The 24,432-nt window shown below is 32.7% G+C and overlaps 1 pseudogene; it reads right to left on the bottom strand.

Annotated features, from left to right (window-relative positions):
* Positions 1–1,672: 1,672 nt before the first annotated feature.
* LOC107938888 (probable xyloglucan endotransglucosylase/hydrolase protein B) overlaps positions 1,673–24,432 on the bottom strand; it is a 37,452-nt pseudogene continuing 14,692 nt past the window's right edge.

Below are 24,432 nucleotides of genomic sequence, written 5' to 3'. Positions count from 1 at the left end.
TCCAGGCCCAAAGGCTTGCTCAAATTTTGAAAGGGTTTGGGCAAAAATATTATGCCCGAAAAATGAGTTTGCACAAAAAATTAGGCCTGTTTAAAGGCTTGGGCTAGAACAATCAAGGCCAGAACTTGACTTAACTCGTTTTTAAGTTTATAATACTTTATATTATGTTATTTAGAACACATTAAAAAATAAATCTATACAAATATATAATAATACTGTAATATAAACATTAAAACAATGTTAAGATAACTATATAAAAACTTTCAATAAATAAAAATATAAAACTATTAAATATCAAAGTAAAATAAAATAAATATTTTTATAAAATTTAAAAACAAAATAAGTGAGCCTAAAATGAGCTTGGGTTAATCTTTTGATAATATGGACGGGTTTTAGCAAAATTTTAGACTCATATTTCGGGCCAACCTAGGCTTGCGCAAGTATAAAGTATGTTAATATCATACTTAAACCCGACTGGCCCATGAGCACCTCTACTTCACAAGTAGAGTCAGGGGTTGACTAGTGCCTTACAAGAGTATAAAAAATATTTAAAAATATATGTATTTTTAAGAAAAATACACATTATAATTTTTTAAAACTGCGTCTAGAATAATAATAATAAAACACTCTCAGTGTACCGAGTACTAACAAAAAATCTTTTTTTTGAAAATATTTATTTTGACATAATTTTTGGGAAATTTTAAAATTGTAAACTTTTAATTTTTTTTAAAAAATAGATATCTTTTCTATATCTATTCTATTAAAATTATATAAAACATTTGAAAATATCTTCTAAATTGTTGAATTTTATCTTTTTTCTCAATTTTTAAGATCCTTTTTCATACTTTTTTTGGAATTATAGATTTTATTTATGATAATTTAAATTTTTCTAAACATTTGAAATTTTTAATCATTTATAAATTATTTAATAATGTGATATATAAAATAAAATGTTATCACACTATCCATAGAATGTTAAAAGTCAATTGACTTCAAATAATAGAGTAGGGTCCAATTAAAATAAATATTTAAATTTATTTTTATGCCTTATAGAAAAGACAAAATAAACATTTAACTCTAAAGAACTATTTTTGCTCATTCTTCTAACACTTCTGGTCTATGAGCTGTAACACATGATAGAAAGCGAATGAAAAGTCGATCAAAGAGCTTACGGTTAAAAGCTTCGACGACTAGCCGTTGAGAATAGACGCATCAAACAAAATATGGACAGATTTAATACTTTGTATAACAGTAAATTAATTATATAGATTTAAATAATATACTTTTATGTCAACAATTTTTTAACGTAGTGGTAAGATTCTTATATTCCACAATGAGATTTTGAGTTCAATATCTAATACATAATAGTAATTATAAAAAAAATCTCTTCAAAATAAATAAAAATATTATATTAATTATTGAATATTAATAAATTAATTAATCGTACACACAAAAATAGTATAAACTTAATATTATCGTTGCCATGATAACAAATAATTGAAATAAATTATATGAAAATGGAATTGAAGGCCTCCAAATGATGATGCTCGGAAGAAATGAAAAAACACGACCCTAACAGGGTCGACCTTATACATATTTATATGTATATAGTACTGGTGATAAGGGATACAAAATGTTGATTGTGGACATGAGTTTTAACTGAAATTAAATATTAGATGTCCCTATCTCTCTTACACTCAGGGTGCATGGTAGGGCATCTGATCCTATCACTACAATAGTTGTAGATGGTGAACTTGTTGCGAACCCACACGAGCCTCCTCCAATAATAAGAATCAAGGTCCTGGAACTCCTTTTGGTCCCACCACCATTTCCCCTAGGTGGCACAGAACTTGGCTTCCACTGATGACACGCACCCTTCAATGTGGAAGCCCTTGTAGGAAGCTATAAAATGGGCTTTTGACCAATTGGTCTTCTCCAGTACACCCCTAGTGGCCTAGTCATCTACATTCCATAGGCTCGAGTATATTTTCATTGGTTGGTTGAATGGGAATCTCACTCCCAAATCTTTGCAGTTCTTGAACACTCTTATTGGTACATTCTCGACAAAGAATCTATGTTAGAACCGTAAAATCAAAATCTAATATAAAACATAAAACAAACCATAAATTAGGATATATCATGTCAAATCATCAAGAATAAATCAAGAGCAAAACTAGATGTGGAAGCCTGAATAAATTGATTTCTTGAAATCTACGGATCATAAGTTTTTGATCTTCCAAATTAGCACACAATTAATTCAGAGAATATTTACTCTTTTTCCTAAGGATGGGATATTAGAAAAGTAATCTTGTTATGTGTAATTTGGAGACCATAACCCTAATATACAACTTTGGCACATTAGCCCTAATTTCTAATTAGCCCATTATTAATTAGAAATTAGTTATTAGAGTATCTACAAATATTTGACCCATACTTTATTTAATAATTAAAGCCCAATAAACCTTAACCAAATTAGATCACTTTTAATTTGGACTAACCTATTATGGTAGTAAATAATAATAACATGCAATTAATTATATTATAAATGTGATGTCCATATTTTCCAACAATCTCCCACTAGGACCACATATATATATCGATTGCCTTATAATTGCAAGTCATTATATAACTTTATGAGCTCAAAACTTTACCATCATATCCAAAAAAGGTATTCTGAACAATATCGTCTATTAATTATGTTAACATAGAACCAAGACGACTTTCGTTACATATATCGTAACTAAATCCATCCCTGATCACGTAAATTAACACAACCAAATGACATAGATCAAGTGTGGATGTGTAGCATAGAAATTACATGCAATATGATCTAAACATATTTATTTCCAACTGGTCCTCCTTAAACCTTAGTGAGATCAAACCTTACCCAAATCAGAATGTGAATAAACCAAATAAATTTTATTTCTAAGAAAAATAAACTTAATATTCGTAAACTAAAATAACAGAAAATATGTCTATAACATAAAAGTATTAAAAATTAAAAACTCCTACTAAAACCAAATATTCTCAAATGACATTACACCCATATGAGCAGTGTGCTCATGAAAAACATTGGGTGGTAATCCTTTAGTAAGCAGATCCGCAATATGCTTTATAGGCACCTAACTACTTTGAACTTTTACTTTAACAACCAGGAACTTGAAGTCTATGTGTTTTGACTTTGATGTGCTCCTGTTGCTATTGGAATAAAAAATTGCAATTTGTTTTCACAATTTGCACCTTAGTGACAAAATCTTGTATCCATATTCCATCAAAATCAGAGTCTGTATACTTGATGATCTCTAACTGATCAGACCTCTGATATCTGAGTATATAATTTTTTGTTCTCTAAAAATACCTTATAACCCTCTTGGATGCTATCCAATGGTCCAAATCGGGGTTGCTTAAATATTTACCTAACATCCCAACAGTGTACACAATATTCCAATGTATACAAACACGAACATACATTAGACTTGCCACTGCTAAAATGTAAAAAATCTTATGCATTTCTGTAATCTCATAATCATTCTTAGGGCATTGATTGAAACTATACTTATTTTGACAAAAAAAATATGTCATTAACATATAAAACTAAATATAGAACCTTACTCACACTAAACTTATGGTATATACAATTACCGACCAAATTCATCTCTAAACCGAATGAGATAATCATTTGGTAAAATTTGTAATACTATTGACAAGAAGTCTGCTTAAACCCATAGATGAAGTTCTTTAATTTGCAAATCATTAACTTGGCATCATCAGACAAAAAGTTTTCTACTTGCACCATATAACTGTATGACCAATGTTACTATTGAGAAACCATTAACTTAATATTCATCTGATGTAGCTTAAGATCAAAATATTCTACTAAAGTCATTATAATCCTTTCTCTAGTGGACCATTTTATTGCCATTCATTCTTAATGTTGTTGAGTTTTTTTTTTGGAACAATTACCTAATTTTGAATATGGAGTTGTTCAACATTGTCTTGTTGAGATTTTAGATTCACTTCTTGATAAATGATAGGTATGAGAACCTGAACATTGTCAAAAGTGATATCAGGAACTAAGTTAAAATCTAATTCCTCCTCAAAAGCAAAATCTTTAACCTTATTTCTCCATCCAAACTCAACATCCCCAAAAAATGTTGTAGTTCCCGTCTAAAAAATATTCGTAATTGTGGGATCATAAAACTCATAGCCCCTAGATCGCTCAGAATTTCCTTGACCCTTATACTCCATAGACATCAAAGAAGTCAAAAGTGATGTCATCTCAACCTTATTGTTTTTGGCAAAACGTTTCTCAATTTCGTCAAGGAAACCCTTGGCCTAAGTAATCTTGTAACACACCTTACTCGTATTCGATGCCAGAATAAGGTACGAGGCATTACCAGACTTAAACTCAGACAAACATTCAAAACCGGGACATAAATTTCCACTCAAATTTAAAAATTTTCATAAATAATCATATAGTCCCTAAAATGAGCCTACGGGGCCCAAAACATGCATTGGAGGTGGTTTGGGACTGAACAGAGAACTTTAAAAACTTCCCTACACTTAGAAATTTTTTTTCACTAAAACAGGGGTCACACACCCATGTGGCTTGGGACACGCCCATGTGGGCAGGCCGTGTGGTCACACACACTCGTGTCTCTAACCCGTGTGATTCTCTATTTATGACATCATCAACAAATTGAAGTCACACGACCAAGTCACACGTCTGTGTGCTTAGGCCGTGTAGGCGATTTAATTTTCATAATTTTTCATAGAATAGGTGTAGACTTTACACGCCCTGGGCATACGCCCATGTCCTTGTGCCGTGTCCTTCACACGGCTGAGACACACGGCCGTGTCTCTGCCAGTATGACCAATTCTAAGCTAAAATTCAAAATACAGGGGACACACAGCCAGATCACACAACTATTGGGCAAGCTGTGTGTCACACACGGCCTAGACACACACCCGTGTGTCTAACCGTGTAGACAAAAATAATGCTATTTACCAAGCCATTTTGCCACCCTTACTTGCACCAACCTACACAACAACAAGCAACACTAGTCCAAGCATATACATACAACCAATTCAGCCACAAACAAGATATCGATATATCATTTACATGCAACCATCTACCATATACAAACATCACCTACTTATCAACTCAATCCATGAAAATTCTCACATCCATGAAAACATCATCATATGTATATATATACTTAAGCCAATATTATCCAATTTCAATAGCCATTTACAAAATGAATTATCAACCATTAAGGCCAACAAATTTGGCCAAATCAAATATGACACATAACAAAATGACCAAGTCCCTATACATGCCATAGCCCAAAATATTGTAATATAAATACTCAAAATCATAATTTGATAGTATGAATGGATATTTCACCGTCTTCAATCCCCGAGCTGGCTTGGTGACACTATAAGATAAGGAAAAAAGAAAGGGGAGTAAGCTTTAAAGCTTAGTAAGTTCCTATGCAAATAATAGGCATCATACACACTTTAACATAAATTTAACATGAAGTAAATTAACATAAATATCATTGTAAAATTTCATAATCAAACTTAACAAAGATGTTATTAAAACCTTAACATCATAACTTACTCAATCATACCACACTGAGGGTTCATCACATATCGAGCTTATTAAGCATGAGTTTTATGTACATACCTAAACTAACTTGCAACTTACCATAATCTTTCACAACATACCATAGGCTTTCACAACTTAAACATCGCCATTAAGTTTTTCATTGAATCACTTGGAATACTAAAGGATACTCGGGATATCTCACACACATAGTACCATACTAATGCCATATCCCAGATATGGTCTTACATGGGATCTCATATCGATGCCAATAGCCCAGCTATGGTCTTACACGAAGTCTCATATCGATTCATATCCCAGATATGGTCTTACACGTAATCTCAACTAACCCTAATGTCATGACATTTGTATCCTAACTATTCCTAAAGTTCAACCGGGATTTTCTCTCTTGTCGAACTTTTTCAATTATGCTCAAAGAGTAAATTACAATCCATACGATATTAAAGCAATTAAAGCATCAATAATGATGCATTACTTACATACGAACTTACCTCGGTATAAAAAATAGTAGAAAAGGATCTAATCGTCAAACACTTTATTCTTTCCCCGGTCAAGGTCCGAACTTCATTTTTCTTGATCTATAATAGCAAATTTAACTTTTTTAATATTCACATTACTCAAATCAGTCCAAACATCACATTATGGCAAAATTATCTTTTTGCCCCTAAAGTTTCACATTTTTACAAATTTATCCCTAAGCCCGTAAAATGAAATGTATTCAATTTCTTTGTTACCCAAGCCTAGCCGAACCTTATAGATGCTCATATCAGCCCACATTTTTCATCAAATCAGATTTTTACTACCCATTTTACGTCTTTTCTACAAATAAGTCATTTTTATATATTTTCATTAAAAATCACTTAGTAAAAATTGTCTATCACACCTTAAACTTACAATATCTTCCATCAAACATCAAAATACATGCATGTCACATATTGGTAAATTTTTAAACATGAACCTTACTTCAAAACAATGGTAGAATAGAAAAATCGGGTGATAACGACTTCAAAAATGTAAAGAGCATAAAAAACGGGGCTAGGATGTACTTACAATCAAGCTTGAAAGTTGAAGAAAACCCTAGCTATGGTGTCTTGAGAATTTTGGCCAAGGTAGAAGAAGATGGACACAATTTTGGCTTTATTTTCCCTTTTTATTCTTTTATTAACCAAATGACCAAAATGCCATTTTTCTCAAAACACAAAAATTCTCTTACCCTGTGTCTATTTTTGTCCAACTTAAAGTAAAATGCTCTAATTACCATCTAAGTACCTTCAATTTAAAATCTCATAGAAATTGGACACCTCTAGCATATAGAACTCAACTTTTACACTTTTTACAATTTAGTCCTTTTTACTAAATTGAGGGCCCAAATGTCAAAATTTTTTAACGAAATTTTCAAAAAATCATTCCGTGAAATTGTATACGATAAAAATGTAATAAAACTAAATTTTTATATATTGAATTTATGGTCCCGAAACCACTGTTTCGACTTGCCCCAAAATCGGGTTGTTACAAATCTGTTCAGATTCTATGCCCCTAAAGTCTTCTTGAATGTTGTGCTCATAATCAATAGACTCATGCAATTTGAACGATCCTACCTCTCAAAATCCCTATTAGCATCAAGGGTGCTTTCCGTAGTGAGAGTTACAAGTTGTTCTTCCCTTAATGCAAAGTCTATGTCCATATAGCCAAGCACTATAAGTAGGTGCCTTTTCCATTCATTAAAATTAGTCCCATTAAGCATGTGTATAGAATTTATATTATCAGATATTGTGGCAGCAGAAGATGAACCAGTTGAATATAGAACAAAAACAAATAAAAGCAAGCTCACATTAATATTCATAAGTAAACAATAAATTCAAGATAATACTAATCCCATCTTAAGATACCAAACACTACATCAATATCAAGTCTTTGGACAGTAATATTAACAGTAAGTGAACTCTTGTTGTAGCAATCAAACATTGACAATAAATTATGTCAAACAATAAATTAATCTTTGGACTAACTTGTAATAGCCCGAATTTCAATGATGTCAAAAACTATGGTTTGAGGCCATTAAATTTGAAAAATGAGCTCGTAAATATTATTATTTAATATTTATGAGTTAAATGTGGTTTTTAAAAGATTTTTGAATTAGTAAATTTGTGTTTATAAAAATTTATTAGGTCAATTAATTGAGAAAAAGAGATGTCGAGACGTCGGTGCTATAAATCAAGCCATAAATATTTTTTTATAAATATTTGTGGAGTGTCAATATGGTAGTATTAAAGTTTTGTCAGAAAATTTCAATTTTCGGTAGTCAATTAATTAAAAAGGACTAAATTAAAAAAGGTGCAAAACTTGCTAAAGTGATTAAATAGCCTAATATTAAATAAAGGAGGACTAAAAGGGAAAATAGACCATCTTAAATGGCTGAGGCGGCATAACGTGAAAATAAATCAAAAATATTTATGTGATTAGGGACAAAATTGGAATTAAAATAAAGTTTATATGGCCAAATATTATTTTAATAGTTTCTAGACATTTTCTTCATCAATTTTCTGTCAAAAATAGCCATTGAAGAGGGTTTGAGCTGGTCTTTCATATTTTAGCTTCAATTCTTGCTTTTTCAATGAAATTTTTATGTTTTTGGACTTTTACAATTAGGTCCAACTTGTTATTTCATTAGTTTTTGATTTTGTTGGAAGTTTTGTAATATACCATTGATAAGTTCATATGATTTTAGTTATTTGATGATGAAATTGAGATGTTAATGGATATGTAAAGGTATTTTATTAAAGAATTTTGAGTGAAATCATGATTTAGGGATTAAATTGTAAAGTTATTGAATTTATGGAAAATTCTAAAATTTCATGGACTTTAAGGGCTGCTATTGATATATATAAAAATATTTAGTCTTGGAATAAGGAATAAATTGCAAGAATCTCATTTTTCGAGCCTAGGGACGAAATCATCATTTATTTAAAAAGTTAGGGGCAAAATGGTAATTTTTCCAAAGATGTAAATTGAATTGAAATAAACATGAATTGATGTTGAGTTTATTAATATAGATCTGGGAAGATCATATTCGGAGTTAGAATGAGGAAAAGAGAAAAATATCGGTTTAGTAGATATTATATACATGAACATTTGTCGAAGTAAGTGCATGTAACTAAATTGAGAATATTTTATGCTTGAAATAAATGTTGTATGTGTGAATTGTATGAATGCCTTATATATAAATTGACCATATGCCCGACTATACTTGATAAATGTTAAACCTCGTTTAAATGAAAAATGTTATAAATATATGTTTGAATTAAGTATTGTGTATGTGATTGAATTATTGTCATGTGTATGAAAAAGATTACATATCTGATGATGATTTATAAGTATTAAGTTTCGATTAAATGAAAAAGGTTATAAATATATACTTGAAATATGTGTTTTGAATATTTAATATATAAAAATATATGATCGTATGTTCGACGTAACTTAAGAAAAGGAATAAGTCCTTGTTGAATGAAGGAAATTTCGATAGATTAGTGTAAAGGTGATGCTGCATGTGTTGCAGACAGGATTTAGCTTGGACGAGTAGTCCTGATAAGTCTTTCGAGCATTATGAAATAAATTTCTATGAATATAGTGATTGGTAGTAATTCCACATATGTTGTGGACTATCGTAGCTCTGTGTGAGCATCGAGGTATAAGCTTAATGATTGGTAGTAATTCTGCATATGTTATGGATTACCGTAGCTCTATGTGAGCATCAAAGTATATGATTTTCCCGAATGACTTGAAAATGTGGCACGAGAGTTTTGTACACTTAAAGTGTACTACATGAGAGTATCCATCGATATTTCTAGTAAATTCAACTGGCAAAATCTTGATATGAGAAAAATATGAACATGAAATGAATTAGTATGTGTACCTGCCTGAAAATACATGAAAATGATAATAAATGATATATGGAAATATGAGATGATGATATACGAACATGGAAGTTGTTTGATCAATCTATTCGTTCATGAGTATAGAATTGTAAGCCTCAAGCGTATTAATCATATGATAAAATATTTCATATAATTTAATGGCAAACTTCCAACATGAAATAATCTGAATTCAAGGCAAATTATTATAAAAACATACTTGAATTACAGGGGCATGTCTTGAATATGTTATATGAACACATGATGTGAAAAGTATATGCATATTGAAATCTAATGAGTGATGTATGTAACACCCATCGCCCGTGTCCAACGCCGGGATAGGGTTCGAGGTGTTACCGGACTTAAACTCAACCAACTACATAAAACCGGGCCGTAAAATTTTGATTAATTTCAAACTTTTCATTTCACATTCATTTTGTCCCTTAAACGAGCTCACGAGGCCCTAAACATGCATTAGAGACGGTTCGGGACTAAATTGAAAACTTAAGAAAAACTTGGAAAATTTCATGCCGTAAGGCTCCACACGCCCGTGTGAGTATAGAGCACACACCCGTGTGCTAGGGACACGCATGTGTCCCGAACCCTTGTTTAAAAACGTGGACATTCTGCCAATTTGGTCATGAACAAATTGAAGCCACAAGGGTAAGGAACACGTCTGTGTCCTATGACCGTGTCTTTCACACAATTAAGACACATGGCTGTGTCTCTGCCCATGTGTTTACTACCATGCATACTGGCTTGAAAAACTTAGGTATAGGGGACATACGGCTGAACAACACGTCTATGGAGAAAACTATGTGTCACACACGGCCTAGACACACGTCCGTGTGTCTACTCGTGTGGACAAATACAAGGCTATTTTCCAAGCCATTTTGTCACCCTCACAACTCACGCATGCATACTTATACAATAGCATACAACAAGGCATAAATGGGCACTTCAACATCCATAAACATGTTATGATCATGTAAATTTCTCATGCAATAGATATTATAGATTTTACTCCCATCTTTACCATATTCATGCCATAATCATTATAAACAAATCACATAAGACCATAGCACATGCATGCATATATAAATAGGTTTACAACCTCAACAGTTAATGTAACCCAATACATTTGGCTAAAATATAATATCACATGCTCAAATATTTAAACCCTATTCATGCCATAGACTCAAAGTACTTAAAATCACTTACACAATAGCGGTAGCTTGACTGTGTGATAATATCTCCGACGAACTCCAACCTGAGCTAACCTGGCAACACTAGAGAACATGGGAAAGGAAAGGGGTAAGTTTTACGCTTAGTAAGTTCATATGAAAACAATAAGCAACTCATTAACATGTTTTTATCAATGTTCCCAACATTTTCGCAAGTTCAAGATAAGTTGGTTTCTTGTACAACAGTCTATAAAATATTTATATCTAGAGCTAAAAAACTCCAAATTAAGTTCCTTGAAACTAGACTCATATACCGTTCTACCATACAATTTCCAAAATTTTTGGTTTAGCCAATTGGTACAGTTTATTCCTCAAATTTACCCCTGATGCACTGTCTGACAGTTCTAACCCTTCTGCACTAAAGTTTGATTATCTTAGAGCACAGGTCTCAAATAATGTTCTAGTATATTTCTCTTGCAAATAGACTCATTAAGTATTATAAAATATAAATTACAATTCATAACTATTTTTGTAAAATTTATAATTATTTTCTCAAATCATAACAGGGGATTTCGAAGTCATTCTAACTCTGTCTCACATAACTTTAAATATCTCATTACAGTTCTTTTGCTTACACGATTTCTTTTATAAGAAACTAGACTAAATAAGATTTAATCCCATATTTTATTCAGCCTCTAACTCATTTTCCACTATTTTTAGTGTATTTTGAAAGTTACACTACTGCAGTAGCCCAAAACTGTCAAGGATAATTTACTCATTCACAAATTATTATTCACCAAATTAATACAACATTATTTCATGCATCATGGTAAGAACACATAGCTATGAATCATAAGCATGGACCCATAATCTAAAGGCCATCAAGTATCAAAGACTTAGTCCAAATCATGCCAATTTCATAGTATTCACCAAATACTATATACATCATAGATTTTCACATATCAAGGTATTACTCATAGGTTTAGTGTACATACTTGTACAACTTGTAACATAACTCAAGTACATACTCACTAATGACTTACCTCATTGGAACCATTATATATCATGGTATTACTCGTGAGTTTAGTGTACATACCTATACCAACTCATAATAAAGTATATAATCATACCTTCTTTAACATGCCCACCTTAGGGCTTTCATCACATCATCCATTTCATTACCCGTTGAACACTCAGGATGCTAAAGGATGTTTGGAATCATCATACACCAAATAGAATACCAAAGCCATGTCCCATACGTCCTACATGGATCCACATATCGTTGCCATATCCCAAATATGGTCTTATACTAGCACACATATCATCGTTGATGCCATGTCCTAGACATGGTCTTACACTGTCATACATTTAATATGGTGTCATGATACCCGAAATCCTAAGCATTCCTTAGAGTCACCCGGGATTTCCGAGATTCAAAGTTATCATCACATTTTCACTGAATCATCACATGTAAATCCAAATAAAGGCATATATCCACATTTTTTACAATATCAAGTATTAAGCATATGGTAATGAAATTGATAAATTACTTTCGTACAAACTTACTGTTTCAAAGAAACATCTTATTCCATCAGACTTCCAATATAATAAATCATACACTTAATGACATAACAATAGAGAATTTTAATTCAAGCATGATATTGCATTATTATTACCATACGAACTTACCTCAACACTAAATTGGTAAAAGAGGCCTAAACATCAATTTCTCGTTTTTCCTCGTACTAAGCCCGACTCTTGTTTTTCATCATCTATAACATCACATTTAACTTACTCAAAAAAATATACTAATCAAATTAGTCCAATGACACATTTTGGAAAATTTTCTAATTTTGCCCCTATACTTTGGCAAAATTACAAAATTGCCCCTAAGCTCAAAAAATGATTTTTATCACATTTTCTTCCTCATTAAGCCCTGAAAAACCATTTTCATAACTATAGCAACTCACAAACTCAATTATTTCACACATTTACATTTATTTTACAACTTTGCAAAATAACCCTTTTTGTGTTTTCAAGCAAATTTCCTTCATAAAAGTTGTTTATCACCCATATAAGACTCATATTCTTCCAAAATTCAGTAAAAAACACATATGCTATCATGGAAAAACTCTAGAATCTTAATCATTTTGCAAAATAGTCCCCTCTTTTGAAAGCTCATGCTTTAGGGGTTCCAAAAACATAAAAATCATCAAGAAAATGCACTAAAATCACTTACTAGCAAGGGAGTTTATTTGATGAAAGTTAAAAGCTTCAAAACCCTTTTCTTGGTTGGAAATATCGGTGGTAAGAGGAAGAATGAAAAGAAAAAAAGAAATAGCTAGGCTAGGCATTATTTAATTACATAAAATGACATCACCCACCTAACAAGTTGACCATTTGAAATTTCTTGTCCCATGGCCAGCCACTACACTTAAAATGGGTCTAATTTCACTTTAAAGACCCCAAATTTAAGATACAAAGCAATTTAACACCTTTAGGCATCAAAACACAACTTTTACCTTTTACGCAATTTAGTCCTTTTTCGAAATTGGACTAGAAATCGCTAAAATTAATATGCCAAAATTTTCATGCACCTTTATAAATATACTATATCACATAAAATAACATCAAAATAATTTTCTTCAACCTCGGAATAGTGGTTCCGAAACTACTATTCTGACTAGGCCCAAAATCGGGCTGTTAAAATTCTCCCCCTATAGGGATTTTCGTCCTCGAAAATCTTACCAGAAGAAGTTGATTTCAACTTTCATGAATCACTTTCACCTTTTTCTCGTAATTTATAATTCATCTCAGTCTCATACTTAAGATTCTCTTGTTGTAGCCTTTCCATAGCTACGGTATAAGCCTCGACTTAATTCGAAAAACTGGAGCTGACATTCTAAGAACTATAAACTCAGATACATAGTTCAGCCATATCTGTCGAATAATATATCTGCACATACTAAAATAATCATGCAGACTTCCATCATCAATCTATCACAATTCAACTTGCATCCCTCCTTTTTCCCGTGGATGAGAGATATACTGATACGAAATTCATAATAGTCCTTGCTCATTTTCTTTCTAGTGTCATCACTGACAGGAATAATCTCGAATACATTTGATATTCGGCTTTACTCTGTAGACAATTCAACATCCTTTGGAAGAATAGACAAGATACTGCTGTGAACTCTGTATTCAATTCTCTGTATAACCCAGAGTTTCTCAGTACTCAAATCTTACTCTGAAATAATAGTAACAAAAACTAGAAATAAAATCCTTCCTGCAATTCCAAATTAAAAGTCGAATCATGCTGTACTTGTTTAAGTTACCACTTATAGCCACATTTTTATACTCTGGTCATCAACTGTTTAGAAACTTTACTAACATGAATCCAATGATTCCAACTTCACAGATGTGGTCTCTTTATTAATCAGGAAAACTATACTTATAACATCTCTCGAATAAGAGAAATCCAACTAATATGTTTCCATATCACACTTTCAAGAATACAATCTCTTCATTTTAGACTGTATGTTTACTTACCCGTAATTGCACAACATTATTCCCGAACCAGAGAATAAACTTAATGCACATGGCTTAATTTACCTTTCTGATAATAATCCTTTACACGAAGATTAGAGAAATCGAAATACTAGAATCTCCACACTTCCATAGTCGAGCCACAAGATAAACATAATAGATACCATTATCGCAAGTCAAAGAATACGCTTAAGGATAAGCCAGGTTTGGTAATTCTCAAAATAAGAACAATAGGAAAAATCAAGATAAAGAATTCCAGATATAATACCATACCAGAAATCCAAGAATATAACCTCAAAGAAAATAATAAGGAAAATCTGAAAAATCCCTCAGAGAAAACCAGAAAGAAACTACCGTCTATACGCTCTAGAATTCCATCATAATAGAGATAATATATTTCCCATATATATAAAACCATAATCAATAGAAATATCAGAATGGTCTCACATAAATCTTCACCATCGACTCCATTTCGACATATCAGAATAGAATTCTGAGGAGATAAGAAATGTCGATTATAACTAACCGGATCAACTGAGCTTTCGTCTGATATCACTGTTGCTAACATCCTCATAAACTAAGAATTTCAATAGAAATGAGCAACCATATATATTCCCAAGGATAAAGGAAAATACAGAATACTCAAAAGAGAGAGATAGCTAAAATTTTACTTAATTGAATCCGTCATACTCAGCCATCTTTGTAAATCCGACATCATTCCTCTGATTAATTCAGTCATCACTAATCCCATATTACTCTAGTATTGCACTCTTTAGTTTCACATTTGCAAGCTTATGCAACATATTTCTCGTGAATTTTATCATATAACTCTATTCTGGTAAGGGGTGAAGATTGTAAAGCCTCTAAATTTTCGACTCTCACACATATACACACTTAACAACAACACAATATCATGCACATCTGATTCAAACATCTCAAATTTCCAACTTGTTATGAACACACTTTCATATATCTTAGTAACACATGCAACTTTATTTCATATGAATACTAGCCAAACATCAATGAATTTATCGCAATACAAATTTTCATTTCTTTTACTCGAATCACCATTAATGTTTAATCAAGTTTCAACACTTAGCCTTAATTTACTTACCAACCTTTATCAAATTAGAAAACGTCTTATGGTCTTGAGTACATCATTTACATGATGCCATAGTCCAACTATGGTCTTATACTAGCTCTCATCCATCTGTGTTGATGCCATGTCCCAGACAGGTCTTACACTGACACATATCAAGCTGATGCCATGTCCCAGACATGGTCTTACGCTAGCTTGCACAACGCGACTGATGCATGTCCCAGACATCTCTTCCACTGGCTCTCGTCTCAAAGTCGATGCATGTCCCAGACATGTCTTACACTGGCTTTCACAATGTGGCCTATACATGTCCCAGACATGTCTTACACTGGCACACATATCACCTGCACTGCCATGGTCCAACCATACTCTTATTTGTCAATTCATAATCAAAAGATCGTACTCAATTCCAGCGTTCTACTCAATTTGATCTTTCATTTTGGTTTTCATGTTATCAGAACATTCATGATTCCATAACCAAAATCATACAACATCACATTATGGCATCTTTAATTCAGAGATTTAAACATAAATGTTAATCACATGTACATACTGATTACACATCATTCACTAGAAGCACTTATATACACATGCTGTCATTTCGAGTAAATTTTACTTTTCATAATTACTAGACCAAATGAGTTAGGCATGTAACATCATATGAATACTAATATGCATGAAAGAGCTTATCACAACTTAACTTTCATCTCATTCCACGTTTCCACATTCTTTAACTTATGATTATCACATATTGAGTATTAATTCATGTAAAAATCATGAATTTCCTTTCATACCTTTCCTAAATTTGACATATCACAAGCATGATTCAGTCATCTCAATATTACTCTTATCATTAAAAAGATTTTCTCGGTTGGAAGTCTTTCCTGTCTTAGCAAATAGTTTCGTTAGCGCCGGGAGATATCACACTGTCATGAGTAGTACTATGGCATGTATAGCTAGACTCACTTACGTTATGTTAGTCCGAGAATTGACTAAACCATGCTCTGATGCCACTAAATGTAACACCCTTTGCCCGTATCCAACGTCGGGACAAGGTTCGAGCTGTTACCAGACTTAAACTCAACCAACTACATAAAATCGGGCCATAAAATTTTGATTAATTTAAAAATTTTCATTTCACATACATTTTGTCCCTTAAATGGGCTCACGAGGCCCTAAACATGCATTAGAGATGGTTCGGGACCAAGCTGAGAACTTAAGAAAAAACTTGGAAAATTTTATGTTGTAAGGCTCCACACGCCCGTGTGAGTATAGAGCACACGCCCTTGTGCTAGGGACATGCCCGTGTCTCGAACCCGTGTTCAAAAACCTAGACATTTTTCCAATTTGGTCATGAACATATTGAAGCCACACGGCCAAGGTACACGCCCGTGTCCTATGACCGTGTCCTTCACATTGCTGAGACACACGGCCGTGTCTCTGCCCGTGTGTTTACTACCATGCATACTAACTTAAAAAACTTAGGTACAGGGGACACACATCTGAACAACAAGCCCATGGGGTGGACCGTGTGTCACACACGGCCTAGACACATGCCTGTGTGTCTACCCGTGTGGACAAATACAAGGCTATTTTCCAAGCCATTTTGTCACCCTCACAACTCACACACGCATACTTATGCAATAGCATACAACAAGGCATACATGGGCACTTCAACATCCATAAACATGTTATGATCATGTCAATTTCTCATGCAATAGATATCATAGATTTTGCTCGTATCTTTACCACATTCATGCCATAATTATTATAAACTCATCACATAAGACCATGGCACATGCATGCATATATAAATAGGTTTACAACCTCAACAGTTAATGTAACCCAATACATTTGGCTAAAATATAATATCACATGCTCAAATATTTAAACCCTATACATGCCATAGACTCAAAGTACTTGAGATCACTTACACAATAGCGATAGCTTGACTGTGTGATAATATCTCCGAAGAACTCCAACTTGAGCTAACCTGGCAACACTAAAGAACATGGGAAAGGAAAGGGGTAAGCTTTACACTTAGTAAGTTCGTATGAAAACAATAAGCAACTCATTTACATGTTTTTATCAATGTTCCCAACATTTTCACAAATTCAAGATAAATTGTTTTCTTGTACAATGGTCGATAAAATATTTATATCTGGAGCTACAAAACTCCAAATTAAGTTCTGTTAATTTTCCTTGAAACTAGACTCAAATACCGTTATACCATACAATTTATAGAATTTTTGGTTTAGCCAAATGGTATAGTTTATTCCTCAAAGTTACCCCTAATGCACTGTATGATAGTTCCAACCCTTCTGCACTAAAGTTTAATTATCTTATAGCACAGGTCTCGAATAATGTTCTCATCTATTTCTCTTGAAAATAGACTCAATAAGTATTCTAAATTTATAAATTACAATTCATAACTATTTTTTTACAATTTATAATGATTTTATCAAATCAAAATAGGGGATTTCAAAGTCATTCTGACTCTGTCTCACATAACTTCAATTATCTCATTACAGGAAATTATTTTGCTTACACGGTTTCTTTTATTACAAACTAGACTCAAAATAGATTTAATCCCATATTTTATTCAGCCTATAACTCATTTTCCACTATTTTTAGTGTATTTTGAAATTTACACCACTGTAGTAGCCCAAAACTGTCAAGGCTAATTTACTCATTCACAAATTATTATTCACCAAATTAATACAACATCATTTCATCCATCATGGTAAGAACACATAGCTATGCATCATAAGTATGGGCCCATAATCTTAATGTCATCAAGTATCAAAGACTAAGCCCAAATCATGTCATTTTCATAGTATTCACCAATATTATATATGTGACAGCCCTAAATTGACCCTAGTCGAAAAGTAGTTTCGGGACTGCTAAACCGAGTCACCGAAGTATTTGAGTATAATATTTATTGTCTAAAATATGTGAATATGAGTGTGTGAAATTTTTGAGCTTCGATTTGGTCAATTGCATGTGTATTTAGTTAATAGGACTTATGTGTGACACTTTGAAATGTGATGGGTTAATCTATAAGGATCTATTAGTGCATGTTATGAAAATAATGGGTTTGCATGTCAAATTTCCACCTATGACAAGTAGTGGCCGGCCATGATATGGGTTAAAATGTATTATAAACATTTTATGTTAGTGTTTTATGTTAGAAATAATAAAATAAAGAACATGGGTAATAAAATAATAGTGGTTAGTAGGGGAGAAACAAAAAATTAGCTAGGTTGCTCCTCCATTGCCGTGAATTGAAGGAAGAAGAAGAGGGGAAGTTCGGCCAAGGTGGTTCTTTAGATTAAGGTATGTTCAATGTTGCTTTTGGAGGTTTACACATCCTTTGGAGGGTTAGCCTACTTCTATTTATCTCATGGATGAAATTGGAGTTGTTGGAGAGTTAGGATTCGACTAAGAGGCTTCAAAATTTTAGTTGATGCCTTGATACTACTAGCATGTTAGCTATATGGATGTGTTAAGTTACTTGAAATGTTAGATAAATTTGAACTCCCTACCAAATTCTTTAGGCAACCCATGTTAGAAATTTCGGTATTGAGATGTCTAGATCTTTCGGCCATTGTAGCTATGGAGGAATAAAGTTTTTGTTTCTTGTTAAATTGGATGAATCTTGTTGTATGAGTGCTTGAACAAACTATGATTAAATGGATGCATAGATTCAAAGTGGGAAGAATTGGCTATTATATTTGATGCTAATGCCGAATATGAAGATGATGAACTTGAATAAATAATATTTAGCTAGCATGATAAGTTATGAAATATTAAGTAGATGATATAATTGATTGGTGAAGTGGCTAATAGGGATTTGTAATGAAATTATGCCAAGGTCGAATGTATCATGAAGTAAATAAAAATTCTAAATGTGCATTATGTGCTTATATGTGTATTCGGCCAGGGAAGTTTGATATGAAGCTTTGATAGGTTTGAGAGATGAATGACCGAATGAGCTATAGGTTATGTATGGATGAATTTTATGCATATGTGTGTGTGTGGCATTAGTAGTTAATGGCATTCGGCATTGTTTAATTAAAATTAGAAATGAATGCTTGAAAGTTAAATAGGTCGCTCTAATGACCAAATATGCTAAAAGCTAATATATGGACAAATGATACGAATGAATTGGTTTTTGAAATGTATATGGTTGCCGTATGTATGTGTTTGATTGAGAAGTAAATTTGTTTGATTTAGCTCAAGAGCTTAGAGGATCAAAGTTGGATAAGGGAAAGGAAAAAGTGATCGAATAGCCGTTGAAATCGTTCGACAACATCCGAGGTAAGTCTTTGAGTAATGAAATTTAGCTCACGATTTAATAAGGCAATTATTTGTCTATGAGCATAATAATTAACTCGTGACTTGACGATTCTACTTGAATTACATGGTAAAATAAATAAGTAAGGTATTTACTTGTAGCTGAATGGTTATAGAAATCTTGTGGATTAACGAAAAGGGATTGTGTTATTTTTGTGGGATTAATGAATCGGTCGATGTATGGTTAGTAAACATGTTGTACTTGTATTCGAGTATCAGGAATGATATCCAGATGTGATATATATATGCATATACGTGTGAATGCTAATCGGGGTCTAAATCCGAGCTTGGTCTCGAAGGGCTTTTGAGCCAGTGCTAATAACCGAACTTAGTTTCGAAGGGCTTTTTAGAGCCAGTGTCATAACCGGACTTAGTTCCGAAGGGCCTTCGAGCCAGTAGTCTAATTCGAGCTTGGTCTCGAAGGGCTTTTGATCCGGTGCTAAGAGTCGAACTTTATTCCGAAGGATGTTGCACCAGCATAATATTTGAGGGTGAAAACCCGTAAGTGTTCTTACGAGAAATCATATAATACATGCTGGAATAATTTTAATCACATGCGCTACTTACTGTAAGACAACCAGGTAAGTAATTTACCCTTGTTGAGAATGTGAATATACTTCAATTATGACTTTGAAATTCGATGGGAATGCTTAGCACACGTTTATGATCTAATTATGTTGTATGAGTTCCGAATATGAGAGTTCAATGTCATAGTTATGAATGTGTGTGCATATGCATGAAATGGACAGGGACATTAGAGATGAGAGCATTCGGTTGTGGGTTGGAGTTGGCCGGATAAATTGGTTTCACCTTTGTGATATTAATGATAAAAGTGATATCTTGGTTATGTTTCTATTCGGCCAAGGGATGAACAAATAAACTTGATATTATTATGCCATTCCTTTAAATGATTTCATTGCTTAAAACTTACTAAGCATCGAAATGCTTATTCTCTGCTTTAATTCTCTGTTTTATAGATTTTGCTCTTCAGCTATCGGACTCGGGATTGTCAAAGTCGAAGTCGTCCACACTATCTAAGCCACTTTTTGGTACTCTTTTAGTTCAATTTTGAAAAACGGCATGTATAGGGCTGACCCTTGTTGTTAATTAAGTATCCTTTTGTAATGTGTATTCGTATAGCCATGCGAAAACGGCTCGTATATTTCGAAGTATAACATTATGGTCTTGTGATATGGTTATTAAGTGGTGTGGAAATGTTTGGTAATAATTAGCCATTGGAATGGACAATCATGGTCCTATTGGTGCTACGTACATCATGGCTAATCGGGATTACCCTTGATAATAATGTATGTCAATTTGCTAGTTGATTCATGGAAAACTATGAAATAGGTGAAATCTGCCTTAAAATAGATGCTGACAGCAGCAGTGTTGTGAGTTTCAAAAATCACTAAAAATAGTAGAAATGTAATTAAATAATGAATAAATTATTTAAACGAACCTTGATGAGTCTATTTTCATATGAAAGAAGCGAAACAACCATATGAGCCTTATTTTATGAGATGTTTAAGTTTTCGTGAAACAGGGCCAGAACAATTACTGGATCCCCTATTCTGACTTTGAAAATTTACCATAAATTAACCAGAGACAATTAGAAGTCATGCTTCATATGTATAGATTTATTTTTGAGTCTAGTTTCATTAGAAACAAATGGCATAAGTATTGAAGCTCTGTACAGGGAGATATCTAAGTCGTAATGCATGAAGGTCAGAGTAGTCGAACCCTGAAACAGGAGAGATTTTAACTAATAAACTGTACTAATTGGCTAGACCAAAAATTCTAGAAAACAATTTGTAGATGGAAATATAAGTCTAGTTTCAGGGAAAATTTACGGAATCAGTTTTCAAGTTTTGGAACTCGAGATATGATTTTTAAGGTGACAGTGATGCAGTTAACCAGCTTGTCTAGAAATTTTAAAATGAACTGTGTAAGTAAATGAATTAAGTCCGTTAGCACCTCGTGTTCGACTCCGGCAACGGTCTCGAGTACGGGGTGTTACAATATACATTATAGATTTTCACATATCAAGGCATTACTCATAGGTTTAGTGTACATACTTGTACAACTTGTAGCATAACTCAAGTACATACTCACCAATGACTTACCTCATTGGAACAATTAAATATCATGGTATTACTTGTGAGTTTAGTGTACATACCTGTACCAACTCATAATAAAGTATATAATCATACCTTCTTTAACATGCCCTCCTTAGGGCTTTCATCACATCATCCATTTCAATTACCCGTTGAACACTCAGGATGCTAAAGGATGTTGGAAATTATCATACACCAAATAGAATACCAAACCCATGTTCCATACATGGTGTTATATGGATCTACATATCATTGCCACATCCCGGATATGGTCTTATACTAGCACAAATATCATCGATGATGCCATGTCCTAGTCTTGGTCTTACACTAGCATACATTTAATATGGTGTCATGATACTCGAAATCCTAAGCATTCCTTAGAGTCACCCGGGATTTCCGAGATACAAAGTTATCATCACATTTTCACCGAATCATCACAAGTAAATCCAAATAAAGACATATATCCACAATTTGTACAATATCAAGTATTAAGCATATGATAATGAAATTGATAAATTACTTTCGTACAAACTTACTGTTTCAAAGAAACATCTTATTCCATCAAACTTCCAATATATTAAATTATACACTTAATGCCATAACATTAGAGAATTTTAATTCAAGCATGATATTACATTATTATTACCATACGAACTTACCTCAACACCAAATTGGTAAAAGCGGCCTAAACATCAATTTCTCGTTTTTCCTCGTTCTAAGCCCGAATCTTGTTTTTCATCATCTATAACATCACATTTAACTTATTAAAACAAAATACTAATCAAATTAGTCCAATTACACATTTTGGCAAAATTTTTTATTTTTCCCCTATACTTTGCCAAAATTACCAAATTTCCCCTAGGCTCGAAAAATGATTTTTATCACATTTTCTTCCTCATTAAGCCTAGACAAGCTATTTTAATAACTATAGAAACTCAAAAATTCAATTATTTCACACATTTACACTTATTTTACAACTTTGCAAAATAACCCATTTTTGTGTTTTCAAGCAAATTTCCTTCATAAAAGTTGTTTATAACCCATCTAAGACTCATATTCTTCCATAAAAACTTAGTAAAAAACAAATATGCTATCATGGAAAAACTCTAGACTCTTAATCATTTTGCAAGATAGTCCCCTCTTTTGAAAGCTCATGCTTTAGGGGTTCCAAAAACATAAAAATCATCAAGAAAATGCAGTAAAATCACTTACTACCAAAGGAGTTTCTTTGATGAAAGTTCAAAGCTTCAAACCCTTTTCTTGGCTGGAAATATCGGTGGTAAGAGGAAGAATGAAAAGAAAAAAAAAGAAATAGCTAGGCTAGGCATTATTTAATTACATAAAATGACATCACCCACCTAACAAGATGACCATTTGAAATTTCTTGTCCCATGACCGGCCACTACACTTAAAATGAGTCTAATTTCACTTTAAAGACCCCCAATTTAAGATACAAAGCAATTTAACACCATTAGGCATCAAAACACAACTTTTACCTTTTACGCAATTTTGTCCTTTTTCGAAATTGGACTAGAAATCGCTAAAATTAATATACCAAAATTTTCATGCACCTTTATAAATATACTATATCACATAAAATAACATCAAAATAATTTTCTTCGGCCTCGGAATAGTGGTTTCGAAACTACTATTCCGACTAGGCCCAAAATCGGGCTGTTACAATATGCCCATATATGTTTCCCGATATATATATTAATTATATGACTATCGAAGGTGGTAAGGATGTATGGTAGGGCTCGTGATCAAATTGACTGAATATGTTTTACATGTTTATTATGAGTAATAATTAACGGTAAGTTAATTACCAAGTTATACGGACTTACTAAGCATAATATGTTTACCCTGTTTTATTTTCCTCTACTCTATAGTTATTCGGAAGCTCAAGGGGTTGGAAGCATTAGAGGAGATCACTCACACTATCCATCGGCCTATCTTGGTATGATTGGTAAACAATTACGGTTATAATGGCATGTATAGGTTAATTAGCCAATGTTGGTATATAACATGTTATGAATGTAACTACCAATTGGTATGGCTTGTTTTTGATATATTGTGTAACACCCCTTACCCGAGACCGTCGTCGGAGTCGAGCATTAGATGGTACCAGACTTATCTTACCTGTTCGGGGCAAAAAAAAATTACTTTTTTTTAAAAAATATTAATTCACTCACATTCATCCAATAAATCCCTAGAAAGGGCCCTCGAGGCCCTAAAACGTGCAATTGGAATGGTTCAGGACCATAAAAATTTTCTGATTACTTAAATAAATCAAAACAATTTATTTCACTATTCATAATAAAACTATCCATCTGCATAACCGTCACTAAATTAATTATAATTCGAGTTATGAAACTCAAAATTTAAATCCGTAAATTTTCCCTGAAACAAGACTCATATATCTTCTTACCATAATTTTTCCATAATTTTTGGTTTGGCCAATTAGTACAGTTTATTCATTAAATGTTCCCCTGTTTGGTAGTTCAGCGGACCTAACCTCTCTTCACTAATAATCAATTATCTCATTATACAGAAATTGGATAACGTTTCTGTTTGTTACTTACTAAGGAATCTA

Source organism: Gossypium hirsutum, chromosome A12 (assembly GCF_007990345.1).
Source record: "Gossypium hirsutum isolate 1008001.06 chromosome A12, Gossypium_hirsutum_v2.1, whole genome shotgun sequence".
Classification (NCBI taxonomy): Eukaryota; Viridiplantae; Streptophyta; class Magnoliopsida; order Malvales; family Malvaceae; genus Gossypium; species Gossypium hirsutum.
Note: the sequence above shows the minus strand (reverse complement) of the source record. Positions and strands in the feature narration are given on the sequence as shown.